General features: G+C 41.2%; 1 long non-coding RNA gene and 1 pseudogene across 1 annotated transcript in view; both read left to right on the top strand.

The window, feature by feature from the left end:
* Nucleotides 1–5,969, top strand: part of LOC143676383 (uncharacterized) — a 33,308-nt gene extending 27,339 nt beyond the window's left edge. The window contains exon 3 of the long non-coding RNA XR_013172047.1: nucleotides 5,404–5,969. This is a non-coding gene — a long non-coding RNA (uncharacterized LOC143676383). The remainder of the gene's footprint in view (nucleotides 1–5,403) is intronic.
* Nucleotides 5,970–7,473: 1,504 nt separating this feature from the next.
* On the top strand, nucleotides 7,474–10,888 carry LOC143675785 (large ribosomal subunit protein uL6 pseudogene; annotated as a pseudogene).
* Nucleotides 10,889–18,961: the final 8,073 nt, after the last annotated feature.

Here is an 18,961-nt window from a genome sequence, read left to right as displayed (position 1 = left end):
AGATACTGCACCCTCCCATTCAGGAAACGCCAGGGACTTGACAAAGTCTGAGAAATAGGAAATAATCCAGCAGCTATACCAGTCTGACAGTACTGGTGATTGAAACACTGTTGAGTCAGTCAAAATATAAGGGGGTACCAAAAAACTCGGTAATCAAGATATGTGATATTTTTTGCAGCACTTTTGAAAAATAAAAGTTAATGCAAAAATCCATAATAAACAAAATATTAAAAATTTAAATAAAGACAGGATCCAACTCAGCACTTCCCTGACCTGTCCTCACTTTCATCACCCTAACTCCTGTCCTAACGTTGCTGTGTCAGGGTGATGACCCTATGCACTTGACAAGGTTTACTATCTCCTGGCAGTCTTCCTGTAGCAAATAGGGAAGCAATCTTTAAAATGGGTGTGACTCATGGGCCCATCCTGTGGGCTACCAGAGTAATGCGAAGCCAGAAATTATGCCTAATCCCAATGGAGGGAGGGAGGGGGATCCACCCCATACTAGATCTGCTTGGATGATGGAACCCTATCTTCTGTTGACATAGAGAGAAGCATTAAGCAGGGGCTGAGGGACTGCCTACCCTGCAGAAAAAAACCCTCACCAACAAGGATGACTAAAAATAACATCAAATCCTTCCATCCCTGATAGAATTAGCCAAATCTCTGCAAATTCCCCTCTGGAGTTCTGAAGACACTAGTAAGTAATAAAAAGCACACTATTCTCCCTTTCTTCTCTGTTCTTTAATCCAGTCCATACTATAAGAAGCTTTGGGATTCAGTATTACAGTGAAAGAATCATCTACAGTAAGCTCCGTCAAAGCAAAGGCAACGAGGTAGAAGTAAAAAGGAGAACTAATGAGCTACCAAATTTAGACGTAGGTCACTGAAAAGAGATCGGGCAAGATCTAACCAAATTCTGGTACTTATCATTTTTTTCATCTACAATTTGCCTTGCTTTATGTAAAGGTGCTGATGATGAATAAAGACTACTAAACAAAAAGTGCTTCAGATACAAGAAATTATTCTGTATATTTAGCTACTGATTTTTTCTAGGGCTACCTTTTACTTGCTTTTAATTTAACAGAAAGTAGGAAATTGCTGGCATTGACTGTGATTTGTACTGAATGGAGAATCAAGCCACTTCATTATCTACATTAAAATAAAACTAGCTTAAATTGATTTAGATGCCACGTCCCATACCAGATTTATGTACGTTATCTCACTTAAAGGTATATATATTTTTAATAATGGAGTTCAAAGAAGTTTAAATGGAATTTATATAATTTCTATTTGTTTATTAAAATACACTTTTTTCATTTGACACATTTATAAGTGGATAAAAACATATAGGTGTTTTTACTTCTGTATGTTTATTTTATCATAAGATTGTTTCATGAGATCATATGAGACTTTGGAGTCTATAAAACAGAAAACTGATTTAACAAAGAATTTGGTTATATAGACACCAAAAGTTGCCTCCGACTCTTAAAACAGGCTCAGATCAACATTCGTACATATGTATTTCTTAACTGATGTCTTAAAATTGTGGAGTTCTTTATCTTTTGACTCTTGCAGGTCTCACTTTTCCTGGAAAAATCACCAAAATTTCCTAATGTAGTTCATGCAAAGCATTCCTTCAGATAACATTTAACACCTACTATGTGCTAAGAACTTCGTGCTATTACTTGCTGAATCTGCAAGAATGAATCAAATGATCCCAGAGGAGATCGTTGTTTAATTAAATAATAATTAATTAAATTAAATAATTAAATAAACATGCTACGTGGCAACAGGGATATACAAGGTGTTGTGGGAGACGTGGATAAAAAGCACAGATTCTAGGGCCTTTCCACTCTCGGAACAAAAAAGTGGAAACCAGTTTCATGACCATATTGAGGAGTGTTTTCAGGCTATCAGTAGGAAGATCTACTACTGAGTGAGAAGGAAAACTAGAATGAGCGTTGGCTCAGAAAACTTCATCCAGAAGCATGGATTATCACACTCTTGAGAGAGGCTCCCTAACCCCTGCGTGTATGTCTTTGGAGTCAGATGGTGAAATCAATCACTGGGGCATTGGCTTTCCAAGCCAGCTGGGAAGAGCTGGCTGGATTCCATCTCTACGGAATGGCCTGGGACAGGCAGCTCTCTAGGAAGGCAACCTCACTATTTGCCTAACGCCCTCCTAAGGTATGCTAATCCAGCCACTGACTTGACCAGACACTCCTGCCCCCATGCCTGTCCTGGGTGTGCTGGAAGAAAACACCTCTGGGTGTCACTGCATGTGGGGGAAGAAGAAAGGAGAAGTTGAGCATAACAGGAGTTCTCAAGTGAGCTAGAAAAATGAATTCTCTACCTGACTCAGCCAAAGAGACCCATTTACTATCTTGGGCCTACAACTAGGGACTTCAATTTCTTACCAGTTAAGTTTTTATTTGGACCAAGTCTCCACAAAATAAAAAAATCGACATCCATGTGGATTCAAGTCACTTGGAAATAGCCCCCTACCATTCTTGCCAATAATTGATTTGTTCCCCACATGTGTTATTTGAAGGCTAATGGCCTTTGAACTTAAGTAATAAAAATTTACAGAATTGTAAAAATGGATTCTCTTGGGTCGCACAGCAACTTAGTGGCAGAATCAAGTCTAGAGCACAGCAAGCTCTAGACTCCTTACCGCAGGGCTATGATGGGAAGTGTTCTGTATATGCTATTTCTCTCCACCATACAATAATTCTGGAAAGTAAAGAATGATTGTGTTTACATTTGTAAAGGATTCTAATGAGCTTTCATGCACACTCTTTTCCTTGTGATCTTTTTCTTGCCTATAACTGGCAAGGCTGACATCACTCCTTAGCCTTCAGCTCAGTCTTTAATTGTGCTCAAGATTCTTTGAATTCAGGGAGAACGCCCCAAGGCTCAGCCTGAGAATTCTACACCCACACCCGGGGTCTCCTCACACCAGCTGTGGAAGGTTGGTCTGGAAGCCTAGGGCAAGTACTCCTGAGAGACGGGGAGAGGATACCACCCAAAGAGCCGAGAGGCTCCCGCCAACCCGCATGTGGTCCCAGGGGCCCTCAGAGACCATCCCTGGAATTTAGCAAGAAGGCTGCAGAATAATTACTATTGCTGTGGAGCTGACAGCTGCTAAGGACTCATTGGGGAGTGTCAGTTTTCCACAGGCAAATGCATTTTTGAGAAAAGGGCCTGACCTTGGGGAGAGTGAAAAAAAAGAAAAAAAGAAAAGAAAAAAAAAACACCACTGGCAACTATTCTATTTCAAGAGAACAAGTTGTTGAACTTGAAGTGGCAGGAGAATTTACAACCCCCTTGATCTCTCACTTCTGACATGTTCCGTCCACTCTGGATTAAGCTGTGGGTCTGGACAATAAAATAAGCATTTGATGCTTCCCCTCGGCTCCTCCAAAACACGTGTCAAGAGCAGATAATGAACAGCCTTAGGAATTCCTCAAATATGAGAAGGACGTTGGGGAGACTTAGGTTTGAAAGATGAGGCCAACCATTATGACACATGCTAGGATACCCATTCATTACTCTGTATTTGGGAACTCCAGTATGTGCATGTACACTGGCTGGTGCTTTGGAAGAAATGCAAGATGCATCAGATACCATCACTGCCCTTCATGAGTATACAATCTGTAGCGAGAACTAACCCTTTGAAAACAGAGACCAAAACAAGAGTGAGCACCCACATAATTCAGAGATGGGATCTATGGCACAAATAGAAATTGGGGGTGGGGAGGTCATTGAGGGCTGGAGTGTTGTTTTCCAGCCCCTCTTTCTCCAGTCCCCCTGTAGGAGTTGTCCTCTCAGAAATCCCTCCAGCTCCTCTGGCTTTGTCTGCCTCTTCTCCATATTGATGGGTTCCTGAGAACTCATTTTAGGACTCTCTCAGTTGCCGCAGATGAACACCCAATTTGAATGAGCCTATAAGTACTCTCCATGTTAGCACATTAGCATCATATGGAGAGTAGCAAAGAAAGCTTACGTACAAGTCCTATCCCAGACTAATTGAATCAGAGTCTTCAAGTGAAGTGGCCCTGGCAGCAGAATTGAATAGGCAATATGGTTGAGAAGCACTGGTTTAAGAAATAAAGGGTAATTCATGGATTTACAGAGGACAACCACTGAAAGGAACATGTGGATCTGCCCTTAGGGGAAACTGGAACGAGGACATTTAATACAGTGAAGATCCTCTCTTTTCCTTTCTTCTCTGTTGTTCTGCTCTGCCTCATCCCATGGATCTACTGCATCTTCTCAGACCAATTCCCCTGTGAGTTGGTGTGCCACTTTGAAAAGATTATGTACCCTAGAAAAGCCATGTTTTAATCCTGATTCATCTTGTGAAGGCAACCCTTTATTTTAATCCCTATTCAGTACTGTAGGCTGCAAAGTGATTAGATTATCTTTACAGAGATGTGACACACCCAACTGTGGGTATTAACAGTTGATTAGAGGGAGATGTGACTCCACCCATTCCATCTGGGTCTTGATTTCTTTACTGGAATCCTTTAAAAAAGAAAACCTTTTGGAAAAAGCTTAAGAGCCACGAGATCCACGAGAGCTGAGAGCCCATGCAGTCAGAGACCTTTGGAGATGAAGAAGGAAAACACCTCCAGGAGAGCTTCATGAAACAAGAAGCCTGGAAAGAAAGCTAGCAGACATCACCATGTTCGCCATGTGCCTTTCCAGTTGAGAGAGAGAAACCCTGAACTTCATCAGCCTTTCTTGAGTGAAGCTAACCTCTTGTTGGTGCCTTAATTTGAATATTTTTGTAGACTTGCTTTAATTGGGACATTTTCATGGCCTTAGAAATGTAAACTTGCAACTTAATAAATTCCCCCTTTTAACAGCCATTCTGTTTCTGGTATATTGCATTCTGGCAGCTAGCAAACTAGTCAGTTGGGAATTTAGCTCATACTTCAGCAACTGAAGAGAAGAGAGGTCTCCTCTTCCTAGATCCACATTGAATTCCACCCTCTTCGTGCTAGTATTGGGGAGAATAAAATGTTTGTCCACTAGAGACTTACTGTTCAAGGTGTGGTCTAGGGGCCAGCTGTGTAGGCATCATCTAGGAGCTTTTCTGAAATGGAAATTCTCAGGCCCCATCACAGACCTGCTGATCAGAACCTGCAGTTTAACAAGATCCCCAAATCCATGTGATTAGTATCAAACTGAAAGCGACTGCTCTAATACTCTGGTCTCCTTTTCTCAGGTTGAAGAGATTACAGATATTCCTGTCTCATGTTTTCTTGTCAAAGCCTCAGAAGGAGGAGGCTGCCACCCACCGCTTCTGACAGCAGCAGTACCAACACCAGATCTCGTCTGGTTGGCATGGAACCTAATCAAGCTTCCCACACTATTTCTTTTTCCCTCTCTCAGAAGCTGGCCCTCATCAGGCTTCTTGGATGGGATCTGTGGTTCTGCTGCAGTGGCTGATATGGAAGAGGATATGGCATTCCAGGCCAAGTAAGGTCCAGCAGCTGGTGCTTATCAGCCACACCCTGTTATACTGACAGATGTGTCCTTGCTGACCTTCCTGGCTGAGACATGTGGGAATTCAGAGCTTCCCATGGGAGTGAATGACAGAGCAAGGAAGCGAGAAGGTTGATGTAGGTGTGATGGTGTTCTGCCTGTGGCCTCTGAGTACAGACCCCTGTTATCTCTACTAGACTGTTGGGGGTATTTGCTGCTAAAACCTGGAAGCAGGTGGGAAGCACAAATATAATCAGAGGGTCTGATCATGCTGTTTACTCAGTCATGCTCTAGTGCTTCCTGGAGGATGACTATTTTCAAGTTCACTGTGCTTCCCATGGCCCAAGCCCCCACCTTCTGTCAAGACAGCTTATCAGTTTTTTCCCTTACCTTCCTCTCCCCAGTTCATTTCCCTTCCAACTCCAAGAGGAAAGGTGAAAATTAGGGGGCATTCAATAAATATTAGTCGAAGAAGTGGATGGATGAATAAATGAATAAATGAAATGTTCTCCACTTTTGGAAAAAAAGGAGTTGGGCTTGATTTTCATTTGTTTTGATGGATAAATAGTTTCAATTCTGGGAAACTGCATGGAATCAATAGAAATCATCACTTCATTTCTGTTTATATCTTCTGTATCTTCACCCACCACAACCAAGAAATTCTCTCCATATTTGTACTCTAGAGTCTCATTTTTTTTTTACTGTCTTTAAAACAGGCTAAAGGAAAAGTCTGTCTTTTGATATCAGTGACCTCTTACCAGCACTATCACTAAAGAATGAAGATAATTTCCCCCCCCAGTTATTAAGTACTTTGGTCCCAAGAAGTAGGTATCTATCTCCTTATTCCAGATGAGCATTAGAACTAAGTGTCATTGGAGGGCTGGTCTAATCCCTTCATTTTATAGAGGAGGCAGCTGAACCCCAGAGAAGGGACCAGACCTATCCAAGGCCACACAACAAGAAGAGACAGTATTCTGAATGGCTAACCCACATGTTGCCTGAGTTCAGATTCAGTTCTTTTTCCTTCAAACCAGTGTAGCCTGTTGACTACCCTGCTATCAGCTCTCAACTCTGGGACCATAGTACTGCTACTTTCCAGGGAATGGAAAATAGCCAACCTATTAAAGGACTTTCCAAGTATTTAGTCCAGTTGCCCCTATATATCCAGCCATTACCCAACTGGGGCATGGAACACCCAGGTGGGATTCCAGCAGCCAGTTCCACACCATCCCCAAAGTTACAGACCTGCTGTTCCAAAAGCCTATTTTTTTTGTCTGTCTCCCTTATCCAACCAAAGCAGCAATGGAGAGGATTTTGCTCACACTTTCCAAAATAGCTTCACCTTGGCCAAGCATGTGTAGCTTCAGGCCAAAGGAATATTGAAAAGTTTATAAGCCACTAAAAATAGACAGTTACAACAGAAACTCCTTCCTACTTCTTCCATTTCCCCTGCTGGCTAAGCAAATACAGAGGCAAAACTCAACCATGAAGGGTAGGAAAAAGGAGCTTCAAGATAAGGTATAATCAGATGAGAAATAAGTTTAAGAAAGAACAGGAATTAATCTGACACAAATATCACAACAGGAGAGTAGTGGATGCATCAGTGCAACCTCTGGACCTGGATTCCCTCTCCCACGGCAAAGGAGTAATGGAGGGCCCAGCACACTGTCAACGTGGCACACTCATCATAGGACTCAGCTCATTTGTGGGCTCTCATCTCTTTTGGGAATGGAAGCCAGGTTTAATCATGGTATCAGGTCAAGAGTATTCCAGAACAACTTCAACAGGGCACACAGTTCCTTTGAAATATGTTTAAACTTGTTATACAGACTATTCTTTGCCTTCTCCCTGGACTAGGTGTATACTTGCCCGCTTTAAAGATTTTCGTTCACTTTATTCACTTTAGGGAGACTGGAAAATAACCTGGCAAGTTAAATAAGGTCTTTAGGTCCCAGTGCCCTCAATTTCCTGCCAGCCATGTACCAGGCATCTCTGAGATACACCCCCTTGAGGTAAAGGGTTAAAGGCCTGGGTTAGTCCAGTGTACATGAGGCCTGCATAGCCCTGCATATGGCACTGGGATGGAAATATAGAATTCCACCAAGATGGGAATCAGCCCAAGTACTTCAGAGAAAACAGTTGTATGCTTTTTTGGTCCTAAAGCAAATGCCTTTCATGACTCTCAGGCTATAAAGAAATGCCAAATAACATTGGAGGTTACACAAAGCAAGGTATAAGGAATAACAGAGGCCTGCAGAAAAGAAGGTGTATCTTCATCCACTGCGTGCTAAAAGGTGAGTAGGGCCCTGATGTGACTTTTAGGACCTTGGTTCTTCCCCAAAGAAATGACATAAAGTTGTGTAAGTGCCAAACATCATCTGGGCCTTCTTGTGTTTAAATTCTGTTTTATATGCTCAGCACTGAACAATGACTCACTGTAAGATGCCTAATTTTCCCTATTTTAAAGACTTTGGTGAGGGCAGGTGGACCCAGAAACTTTCTCTACCTGCCATTTAATGTTTTAACAACTATGAAAAAAATCATCCTTATTCCTAATTTGAATCCCTTATGCTTGGATTCATGCTGTCATTTAAGTCCATTCTTCTTGTTTGGTACTTGATAGAGATAGGAAACACCTGGAGCCCTTCCTGTGTTTATTGAACATGTTGTCTCAGGTTTCTCACTTTATTCTGTTTACCTTCTTACCCATCTCCTCTGAGTCCTCTCCAAAATCTTCATCTCCCTTTCTCATTATGAAGTCAAGAAGTAGTCACAATACCTGGAAATGGATATCAGTGCCCACAATGTCATCTGTCATCTCTCTATCTACTTTATCTATCTATCTATCTATCTATCTATCTATCTATCTATCTATCTATCTAATTATCTGTCTATATATATTTATGAGCTCTTTATGGTTTTAAACAAGATTTTCATATGCACCAGGTCATTTGAGCCTTAAAACGACAATTCTGTGAGATGGGTGGGGCAGATATTATTTTTTCTATTTTGTAGATGAGAAAACTCAGGGAGTTGAAGCAAATTGCCTAAGGTCACAAATCTAGTAAGTAGCAGAACAAGGAGCTCAACCAAGTCTTCTGATTCTGTGCAGGGCTCTTTTCATAACACCTTCTCAAATTTCATAGGTCAATCCTACGTAGAACAGACCCCTGGTCTAGATCCGACCACTCCCTCCATGGCTCTCCTCTGCAGCCTGTTCCCACTTGGATCTCAGCATCTCAAACCCTCCATCCCACTTGCTTATTACTCCTGGAGGACAAAGCCCATGTCTTAATCATCTTAGATGCCTAGTGCCTCACAGAGGGGTTGGCCCTTAGTAGGTACCCAGCAACTAAATTGAATGAATGTATAATGAACAAGTAAATAATTGAATGACAAAAGCATCATGGGGAGGCATAAAGAAGGGTTTTTATACTATCAGTTCTACTAGGAAGCAAACAGGCTTAACTGAATAAAAGACACAATTTTACAGCTACTTTGGAGTGTCAAATGAAGCTCCCACTTTGATAATTTTCATGAAATAATCTTCACTAGCCACAGCATATTAACTTACATTATAATATTCAAATTATAAATATACATTGTTGTGGTTATAAAATATTTTAAATGTTTATAATAATTTAGTATTAAATACTAAATCAACCATTTCAGGTCACACTCAAGCCCAGGAAATTCTTTTCTCACATTAACGGGTAGTGTTATTCTTCATGGTAAAATGACTCTTTTATTTTTTTCCAGAACATTCCAACTAGTGGTTCTCTAATCTATCACAAAGTTCATGGCAAATGAGCAATATTTACTATGCACAATGGTGGGTAACATTTTATCCTCTGGATTCCAAGCTTTCCACAGAAAAGCTAGATAGGATAAGCCAGAGTAACATTTGTGGAACATTGCCATCACTTTTTGTCCCATAAAAGATAACAGTATGTTGGAAAGTTCAATCTCTGTTTGGAGAGTGACCTGGCTTTTAACTTCTTAATGGCTTGGGAGAAGTTAAAGTTTAGATATTGCAAACTAAATATTAGTGCTCAGTTCACATCTAAAAGCACAGTTTAAGTCCAGGGACTTCATGTAACTGAGAAAGTTGAAAACAGGTTCCAAATGACATGCATAAAAATGGCCTTGTTTTTTGCTTGGGAGAAAAAAAAAGCTTGCATTCAGTTGTGTGGTCATGTATAGTTATCAAATTAGGAGCCAGCAATACATCAGAAATTGTGTCTTCTCACAACTAATGAAGGCCATAAAAACCAAGAATGTGTAATATTTGAATTTTCTTATTTTTATTCATTGTGAAAACTAAAGAGAACTAGAAGTATTTGGTGTTCTTGCTAAAGTACCATTATAGAATTAAAAGAAAAAAGGCAAAGGCTGAGTAATTGTTTGTGTAATTATTTATGGCTTCTTATCTAAGATCAAATTTTTTTTAGGTTCTCCAAAGGAAGAGGGGAAGTGGTTGTTTCCTGTGTACAAAATTTGCTTTGTCACATCAATAATTTGGACACCATCAAAAGCAGTATAGGACATGATGGTTTTTCCATCAGCAAGGACTGCTCCTTAAAGACTTTGAACTGAGCTCCTGGATTTTGACAAGCCTGAAGCTCTTTTGCTGGCAGCCATCATGTACTCAACAGTGTACAGGGGGGTGAATTTTCTGGCATTTTCAATCCTCAGTACTTGGGGATTTCCTTTGACTGAGTGTGGAGAAAAGGCGATGGAGCATTTCTCACACACAAAAAAAGATGGCATAGCAATTTGGTAGAAAAGATAACTGAGTGAGCTCTCTTTGCCAGTGTGAAGGCCATTCTCAGCAACCAAACTGTTGACATTCCAGAAATTATTGACCTCCCACAGAAAGGACTCATAGCAATTGTGATGCGCCCAAGAGAGACCCTGCAGAGAGACTTCAAATCTCATCAATATAGAACTTAGTCTCCTTGGAAAGAAAACAAAGAGGTTTCAGGTTAACAAAGGGTGGGGAAATAGAAAGGAACAGGTGACAGTTCACATTATCTGTAGTCATGTACAGAACATGATCAAGGGTAGGACACTGGACTTCTGTCTCAAGGTGAGGTGTGTGTGTGCTCACTTCCCCATCAACATTGTTATTTAGGAGTGCATCTTCTGTTGAAATCTGAAATTTTGGGGGTGAAAAATATATCCACAGGGTTTGGATGAGGCCACATGTTGCTTATTCAGTACCTCAAGCCCAGAAAGATGAGTTAATTCATGAAAGAAATGACATTGAACTTGTATCAAATTCACCAGCTTTGATTCAGCAAGTCACAACAGTTAAAACAAGGACAATAGAAAATTAGGGGATGGTATTTATGGTTTTGAAAAAAGAACACTTCAGCAAGCCAATGAATAAAATCTAGGAATTGTTCAACTATAGAAGCAAGATGTGATATTTTAAAGATGCAATAAAATTCATCTGTTAATTGAGGAAAGGAAAAAACGATATCTGAGTAAGCTAGAGGAAGATCAAAGTAATCACTGAAAATTTGCCAGACTGAAATAACAGGTAAACAAAGGCTGGCTTTTTAAAGGTGCACCACCTGCTTGCTTTCGTGCACTGAGCATTGGGGAGGTCATTCTACGACTCCATTGCAGGATCTTGCTCAAAGACTTGACTAAGAAAACATGAGATCCAGAAAACTAAGTCATGGCTGGTGGAAGTTCAGCACTTGATTTAGACAAATCAGGCTTCAAGTTTGATAGGGCTCAGGAATTTGGGAAGCCGATAGGTATAAGCAGACTGCAAAAAAGAAAGTCACAATGTATGGATGAATTGATGGGATTCAATTCCAGTCTTTCATGTGATGGCCAGATGGGAAGCATGTTCTGAGAATGTGGTTGAGATCAAAGTTCAATGGTGACAAAAGAACAGAAAGAAAGAAATGATGCATTTTCTGGGTTTGAAGTTCAAGAGTTTGGGAGACACTGCCCAAATTCAGAGCGTTGGTTGCAGGATGTGAAACTGACAACACGGAGTAGACAGGAGCAGAGATTTGACCTCAGTTCATCATTTCAGACTCCTCTTTGGCTGCTTTGACTGCTCTCCTCTTAAATTGAAGACTATAGCTGCATTGAATGACTTGCAACTTTCCTTAGGGAGCTAAACTTTCTTTTTTTGATTTTGAGGCTTTCTACATGCTCCTACCCTGCCTGGAAGGCACACAATCACCACCCCACCTATACACAGTCAGGAATCACTTTTTATAGAAAGCCTTGCCTAAGCAATCCCTCACCCCCAAGTCTGGATTATGTGTGTCTTCCACATGCATCACTAAATCCCTCATGGAAATACCACAGAGGATTGTAATTGTATATTTCATAGGCTTTCCACCTTCTTTCTAATTAATGGAATGCTTTCTTCAAAAGAAATCTTACTCAGAACCCAATGCAAAATAGGTGATCCTCTGAGGAAGAGTAGGTGGGAGAAGGAGAGATACCCCAAGATCCTGCCTGCTTGGCTCTGCTGCTTACTCAGGAGGTTCCCCCTGAGAAAATTCCAAGGAAAGGTTAAGCGTGTTCAGAAATAGCCCTTAAAATCTCAGAGTTAATATATATATATGCTTGATTGCACACAAAACACAGGGACTCTTCATTTAACTCTCTCCCGTGAACATTACCATTATTGAACACTAAAATAATTCCCAATCTGTATGGTATGGACACCATTGACTAATCAGAAGTCCACTAGTCATTTATATAATGAATATAAGTGTTCCACCTACCTAAGTTTTATCCACTACAATACTCTGTTAGTGGGTGTTCTAGTTTGCTAGCTGCCGGAATGCAATATAACAGAAACAGAATGGCTTTTAAAAAGGGGAATTTAATAAGTTGCTAGTTTATAGTTCTAAGGCCAAGATAATGTCCCAATTAAAGCAAGCTATAGAAATGCCCAGTCAGTCATCCAGGTAAAGATACCTTGGTTCAAGAAGGCATATGAAGTTCAGGGTTTCTCTCTCAAGTGGAAGGGCACATGGCAAACATAGAGTTTCTCTCTCAATTGAAGATTATAGCTGCATTGAATGGCAGCTGGAAAGGCACACGGTGAACTCGGCTTCTTCTCCTGGCTTCCTGTTTCATGAAGCTCCCCGGGAGGTGTTTTCCTTTTTCATCTCCGAAGGTCACTGGCTAGTTGGCTCTCTGCTTCTCATGGCTATGTTGTTCTGCTCTGGCTCTCTCTGAATCTCCTTCATTCTCCAAAATGTTCCCTCTTTTATAGGACTCCAGAAACTAATCAAGACCCACGCAAATGGGTGGAGACACATTTCCAGCTTAACAACCACTCTTGATTGGGTTACATCTCCAGGGAGATGATCTAATTACAGATTCAAACGTACAGTATTGAATAGGGGTTATTTTGCCTTTACAAAATGGGATTTAGATTAAAACATGGCTTTTCTAGGGGACATGAATCCTTTCAAACCAGCACAGTGTGTATTTTCCCCATGCTGTGAGCTATTAGCACTCAGCCACACTCCCCTAAGTTGGATAACCACATTTTTAACCTGGTGGCCTGTCTTTTGTTTTGTTTCGTTTTAATTATAGTAACATATATTTTCCATTTTAACCATATTTAAGTGTACAATTCAATGGCATTAATTACATTTGCAATATTGTGCTATCATTACCTGTGCCCATTACCAGAATGTTTTCATCACTGAAAGAAGAAACTCTTTACCTTCTAAGCAGTAACTCTCCACCCGCCTCCCTCCAGCCCCTGGTAATGTCTAATCTACTTTCTGCCTCTATGAATACACTTATACTAGATATTTCACATAAGAAAAATCATACAATATTTGTCCTTTTGTGTCTGATTTACCACAATTAACATAATATTTGCAAGGTTCACCCATTTTATAGCATATGGCAACACTTCATTCCTTATTATGACTGAATACTATTCCATTGTGTGTGTGTGTGTGTGTGTGTGTGTGTGTGTGTGTGTGTGTATGTATACACCACATTTTGTTTATCCATTCATTTGTCAATGAACATTTGGGTTGTTTCCACCTTCTGACCATTTTGAATAGTGCTGTTGTGAACATAGGCAGACAAGTGTCTGAGGCCCTGCTTTCAGTTCTTTGGGGTTCTTAGGTTCTTTCAGACCTAAGAGTGGAACTGCTGGGTTATATGATAATTCTATATTTACTATTTTGAGGAGCAACCAAACTGCCTTCCACAGAGGCTGCATCATTTTCTATTTCCACCAGCAATGCATGTGAGCTCTAACGTGGCCTTTCTTCCTGCCCATTATTTTATGTTATGATGAACACCCACGACTGCAGATGAAGTATGAAGTCATGGCATTTGGTCTGCCGGAAGAAGCAATGGAAGTGATTCATGTCGAGTCTGAAACGCAAGTTTTAGAGTGCCTCAAGTCACCTCCAAGGAAGTGCCTGAAGAAACAGTAAGTCTGGAAGTCAGCAGCCAATTAGCCATCAGTTAACAATTAGGGGAGACCATCAAAGATATCACAGTAGTCTAGGAGGATTAATCCACAGTTGGATGAATGGAAATTTAAAAGAATTAAAATGCATTTGCCTAGCATGGAACACAGTTCCACAGGGACCCTGCTGGAGTGACTCTGTGAACTCACCACTTCATCAGAGTTCCCAGGTCCAGAAGGCATCCCTGTGTGCTCACCCAGCCCCAGATATGCAGGGTGTGCACATGCATATCCTTGGAAGGATCTCCGCCAATTGGTAAAAGTTGCAGGAGAAAGGAAATAGGAAGCTGCACAACAGGAGTGGAAGTGCAATGTTATCCTGTAAACCTTTCACATGATCTGAATTTTGTCCATATATGAAATCACTGGCTTATTTATTTGTTTCCATTAGACTATATATTCCTTGAGGGCAAAGCCACAACCTATTCATTTTGGTATCCTCAGCCCCAAATATAGCACCTAGTGTGTAGTAGAAAGTTAAATGGATAGATAGATAAAGTAATGGGGAGATGGACAAATGGATAAATAGATAGATCTCCCCAGACAAACAGTTCTAGCACCAAAGAAATATGACAGCAGGCTCAATGGATCTGGGTAAGAAACCCCAGGAAGGAAGACCCACACAACTGAACAAGAGAGACTCAGAAGCTAACTGCACAGCAAGTGGGAAGCAGGTGCAAAAGAGTACACAGTGGCAAAACTGACTCCTGCTAAAGGAGTTCTCCCTGTCTAGCACTAGGGCTGGGCACAGTCCAGGACCCAGGTTCTTCCCAGGGGCTTGGGAGTAAACGAAACTCCATTGTGCACAGTAGTAAGATTTCTAGGAAAGTCAGCAGGGGGCTTACAAAGCCTGATGCTCGGTGCATGTAGGATCCTTATCTGTGTCTGACTTGAGTGGCTTTACCCAGGCCCTAGAAAGAAAATGAACATTATGAAAGGGTCTTAATTGGCCTGGACAGTGCCGATAGTAACATGAGTTACCATGGTAGCTAATGCACACACTTCCTTCTCAATAAATAATACCTCCTTATCTGCTTTCTAAAGAATGAATGAATGAAATAAGAAGAAGAGAAAGCAATGCTACAACTCCTGCAAAAGATGCATATTTCCTTCTCCTTTTACTTTCCTGTATTCTATCTGTAGCCTAAGAAGTTGCCATGTGATTGTTTGGATCGCAAACAATCAAACTCATGTAACAACCGATGCCGCAATAGCCATGCAAGGGAACATTTTACTCTGACTGCTGTAAGGTGGAGGGCACTTTAAGGCACCAGAGGGAATTGGGAGAATTATTCAGAGTCCACTCATGATGACATTGGCAGTAATTATGGAAGAAATGGAAACACGAAAGTCTTTTTAAAGTAGAGTTGATGATGACATCATGTGTGGATGCTTTTAAACCTTTTTTTTTTTTTAGTGGAGGCAGTTTGGAATCTGGACACAACTAAAGATTAAAGGATTAGGGGGTGGAAAGGGTATGAACTTCTTTGTTTCATTGGTTCAGCTCCAGGCTTTCTCCTTCATAGAAACTAGACATAGGGAAAAAAACTCTGAGGTCATCTTAGGGAAGCCCTGCAGGGTTAGTGCTGGTCTATTCTCTGTGTGTCTGAGTGAAGTGCTCTATTTGGGCAAGTTTGAAATGATTTAAGTAATGCAGCTTCCACTACTTCCTCTGGCAAATTTTAGTATTCAAAGTCTCGAGTAAAGATTTTGTGGGTTTTTTTTTTCTTTTGATGAAATGGCAGGCAGATAAAGGTTGGCTGTTGCTTTCAGGGCAGTGACCCACAGGCTCTGCTGTTGGTAGGCATGCTGTAAATGAAAGAGGGACCTCACAAAGGCCATGTGGCTAACACCGTCAGGCATCAGGAGTGCTTTCAGGTTATTGTGGAGTAATAGAAAATTTTTTCTCTCTTTTCACGCTTTGCCTGACATACTAGAGAGTCCCATCAGTGCTGCCAAGCCCACAGTGTTTTTCTAAGGGAAAGGCTCAGAGACCCTGCTGAGAGCCAGGCCAATTAGTCAATCCATAGACTGGTGAGTGGCCCCGCCTGAAAGCCTCTGTCCAAAAGCTTGTGAGTTACAAAACTGGGCCTATCAGATTCTCTTATAGATCTTGAGTATAAACTACAAGACCACTGATGGGCAGTGAACAGAGTTCACAAGTAAACTAAGCGAGGAGTAAGCAGAATTCATGACCATCTCTGAGCTATGGGCTAGCAAAAATCCCTGACAGAGGAAAAAAGATGTACATACAGGATGCATGTGGTGGGTAGATGCTGGGAAAATGCAAGGAAAGGTGAGAAGAGCTCAACTACCGTATTAGTGATATTATTAAAAACCCAGTCTTGAGGGAATGACAAAATAAATCCCCAGAGAAGTTTTAGATCTTTCCATTTCCTGAACACAACTTCCTTTTGTGAGGACCATCTGTACTCTGTTCTGGGATCTGGTGGGATCCTCCTCTCTTGCTTTGCCACATCCATCCTTACAAGAGCCCCCATTACCTGAAGCAGCCTGAGAGACTCTCCAACCCAGAGCCTGACCAACTACCCTTACACCAGAGCCGGAACTGGACGTCGCACTAGCGGATCTGGGATGAACAGGGAGCCGCCAAGAGTAGAAACAGAAGTTCTGGTAGAAAATCAATAGGGGATGAAGTAAAACTTAGAAGGTCAGATTCCAAAACCTCATTCACAAGCCTTCTTTTGGTCATTGGCCTCTATTGGGGGATTAGAATAATTTGCCTGAGGTTTTTTTTTTATGCTCTTTTTTTAATAAATTTTTAAATTTTTTTAAAGCATAACAACAAACACAAGCATTCTTACCATATGATCATTCCATTCTCTCTATATAATCAGTAATTCACAATATCATCACATAGTTGTATATTCATCATCATGATAATTTCTTAGAATATTTGCATCTATTCAGAAAAAGAAATAAAAAGAAAACAAAAAAATTCATACATACTGTACCCCTTACCCCTGCCTTTCATTGATCACTAGCATTTCCACCTACTGAATTTATTTTAACATTTGTTCCCCTTATTATCTATTTTTAATCCGTACGTTTTACTCATCTGTTGTAAAGGTAAAAGGAGCATCAGACATAAGATTTTCATAATCACAGTCACATTGCAAAAGCTTTACCATTATACAATCATCTTCAAGAAACACAGCTACTGGAGCACAGCTCTACATTTTCATTGCCTGAGGTTTTTATGTAGCAAAACCAAGAAGAGGCTCTTTCCCACATGGGGCACATCTCGGCCACTCGCTTGTCACACAGTCTGTGTGTGACCCTGACTGGAAGCAGGTTGGCACTGGCTTTCCCAGTCCAGTTCCCTCTTCCCCTCAGGCAGCAAGGCTGGGAACCCACAGACCCCATTCTAAACCATTACAAACTTCTTGGGGGAATGGGCCCTGGAGTTGTACAACACAGAGGCCCTTTAGAGGTCTGAGTGGCAGGAAAACGTGTTTCTTCAGCAGCTGCATGCCCCCAACTGAGCCTGTCCCGCCCCAAGCCCAGCCTGCAAACTGTTCACTTCTGGTGTCTCCAACCTGTGCCATCCTTGCTGGAGGCTAGCGAGAGAAACCCACAACTTGATCACTTTTCAAACACCCAAATCATCCTACTCTGCCCCCTTTCCCTTAAAGCTGCGACTACCCCCTTTGCTGTGACACAAGAGGGATCCAGCTCAATAGCATGAGCTGAACATGACTTCTGGCCACTGAAAAATAGAAACTTTTCCTGCTTCTGAGTAAGGTGCATGTGATGTGGGTTCCCCTAAGGCGGGGCAGGGCAGCTATTCGGGTTGGTTCTTTGATCAAAAGAAGCAGGAGGAGCTAAGGAAGGAAGACCAGGAAAGAGCAACCACACAGATTATAAAAGTTTCATTGTAACAATTCATCACCAAAATAAACTGTAAAGAGAAAGAAAAATGGTAACTTCAAAAACAAAATGCAACTTATTCGGGCAATGTGATCACAAAGTAGGGAAAACAGATTCTTTGCTTAAGTTCCAAATTTTGTACTTGTAAAGTATACTTTTTTATTAAAAATTGGCTAGCCAAGGTACATAATATTGAGAAAATGTTTCTCAAAATTTAGAAAATATTGAGGCTTTTAGAATATATAATTACAGAAGCTTTCTGGGATTTGTGGCCAAAAGACTGTGTAGGACTCAGGGCATTGCCACCACCCTCCCCCCACCCCCAAAACCCATTGTAGCATTGTTCTTGTTATTGTCATTTATGTGAATGCTGAATACTCTATACAGTTTTTGTTCCGGAAGTGTGGCTATGAGCTCAAGATGCCCAATGTTCAGCCCCTATGTGCTGATACTCTCTGTTGGAGTGATTATTTGGCATCTTGGGTCCTGGCAGGCAAAAACTCACAGACCCCCCACAGGCAGCACACATCCGAGGGAAGAACTGAGATGGGTGTAGACACACTCAGGCCTGCTTCCAGAAGAAATTCATCTCCTGAGAATCTATATTTAATTGACATACCTTCCTTCCAAGCCTCAAAGTCAGCGGGACCACCAAACACTGTGGAATTGCCTGCAAGCTGCAAGAAGTTCTCTGGTTCTGAAAAACAGGGCTGGAAAACACATACTTCTTTCGAAAGGTTAGGGAACCAAGGGACCACAGACTAGGTAGGGCTGGGAGGATTCCTGCCTCGCCTGGGTTTCACCCTGCCCTTCATTCAAAAATTTAAAGTACATTCATACATCAGATTCTTATACACCAATGTCCAGAGCGGTATTATTCACAATAGCCAAAAGCATTACTGTATTCACAAAACCCAAGTGCCCATCGAGAGACGAATGGGTAAACATACAACGGAATATTAGTCAGTCGTAGAAAGGAATGAAGTTCTCATACATGGGGCAGTATGAATGAAACCAGAAAACGTTATGTTCAGTGAAATAAGCCAGATACAAAAAGACAAATATTACATGATTCCACTCACATGAAAT

The sequence above is a fragment of the Tamandua tetradactyla genome, chromosome 3 (assembly GCF_023851605.1).
Source record: "Tamandua tetradactyla isolate mTamTet1 chromosome 3, mTamTet1.pri, whole genome shotgun sequence".
NCBI classification, from domain to species: Eukaryota; Metazoa; Chordata; class Mammalia; order Pilosa; family Myrmecophagidae; genus Tamandua; species Tamandua tetradactyla.
This window is presented reverse-complemented; position numbering and strand designations above follow the sequence as displayed.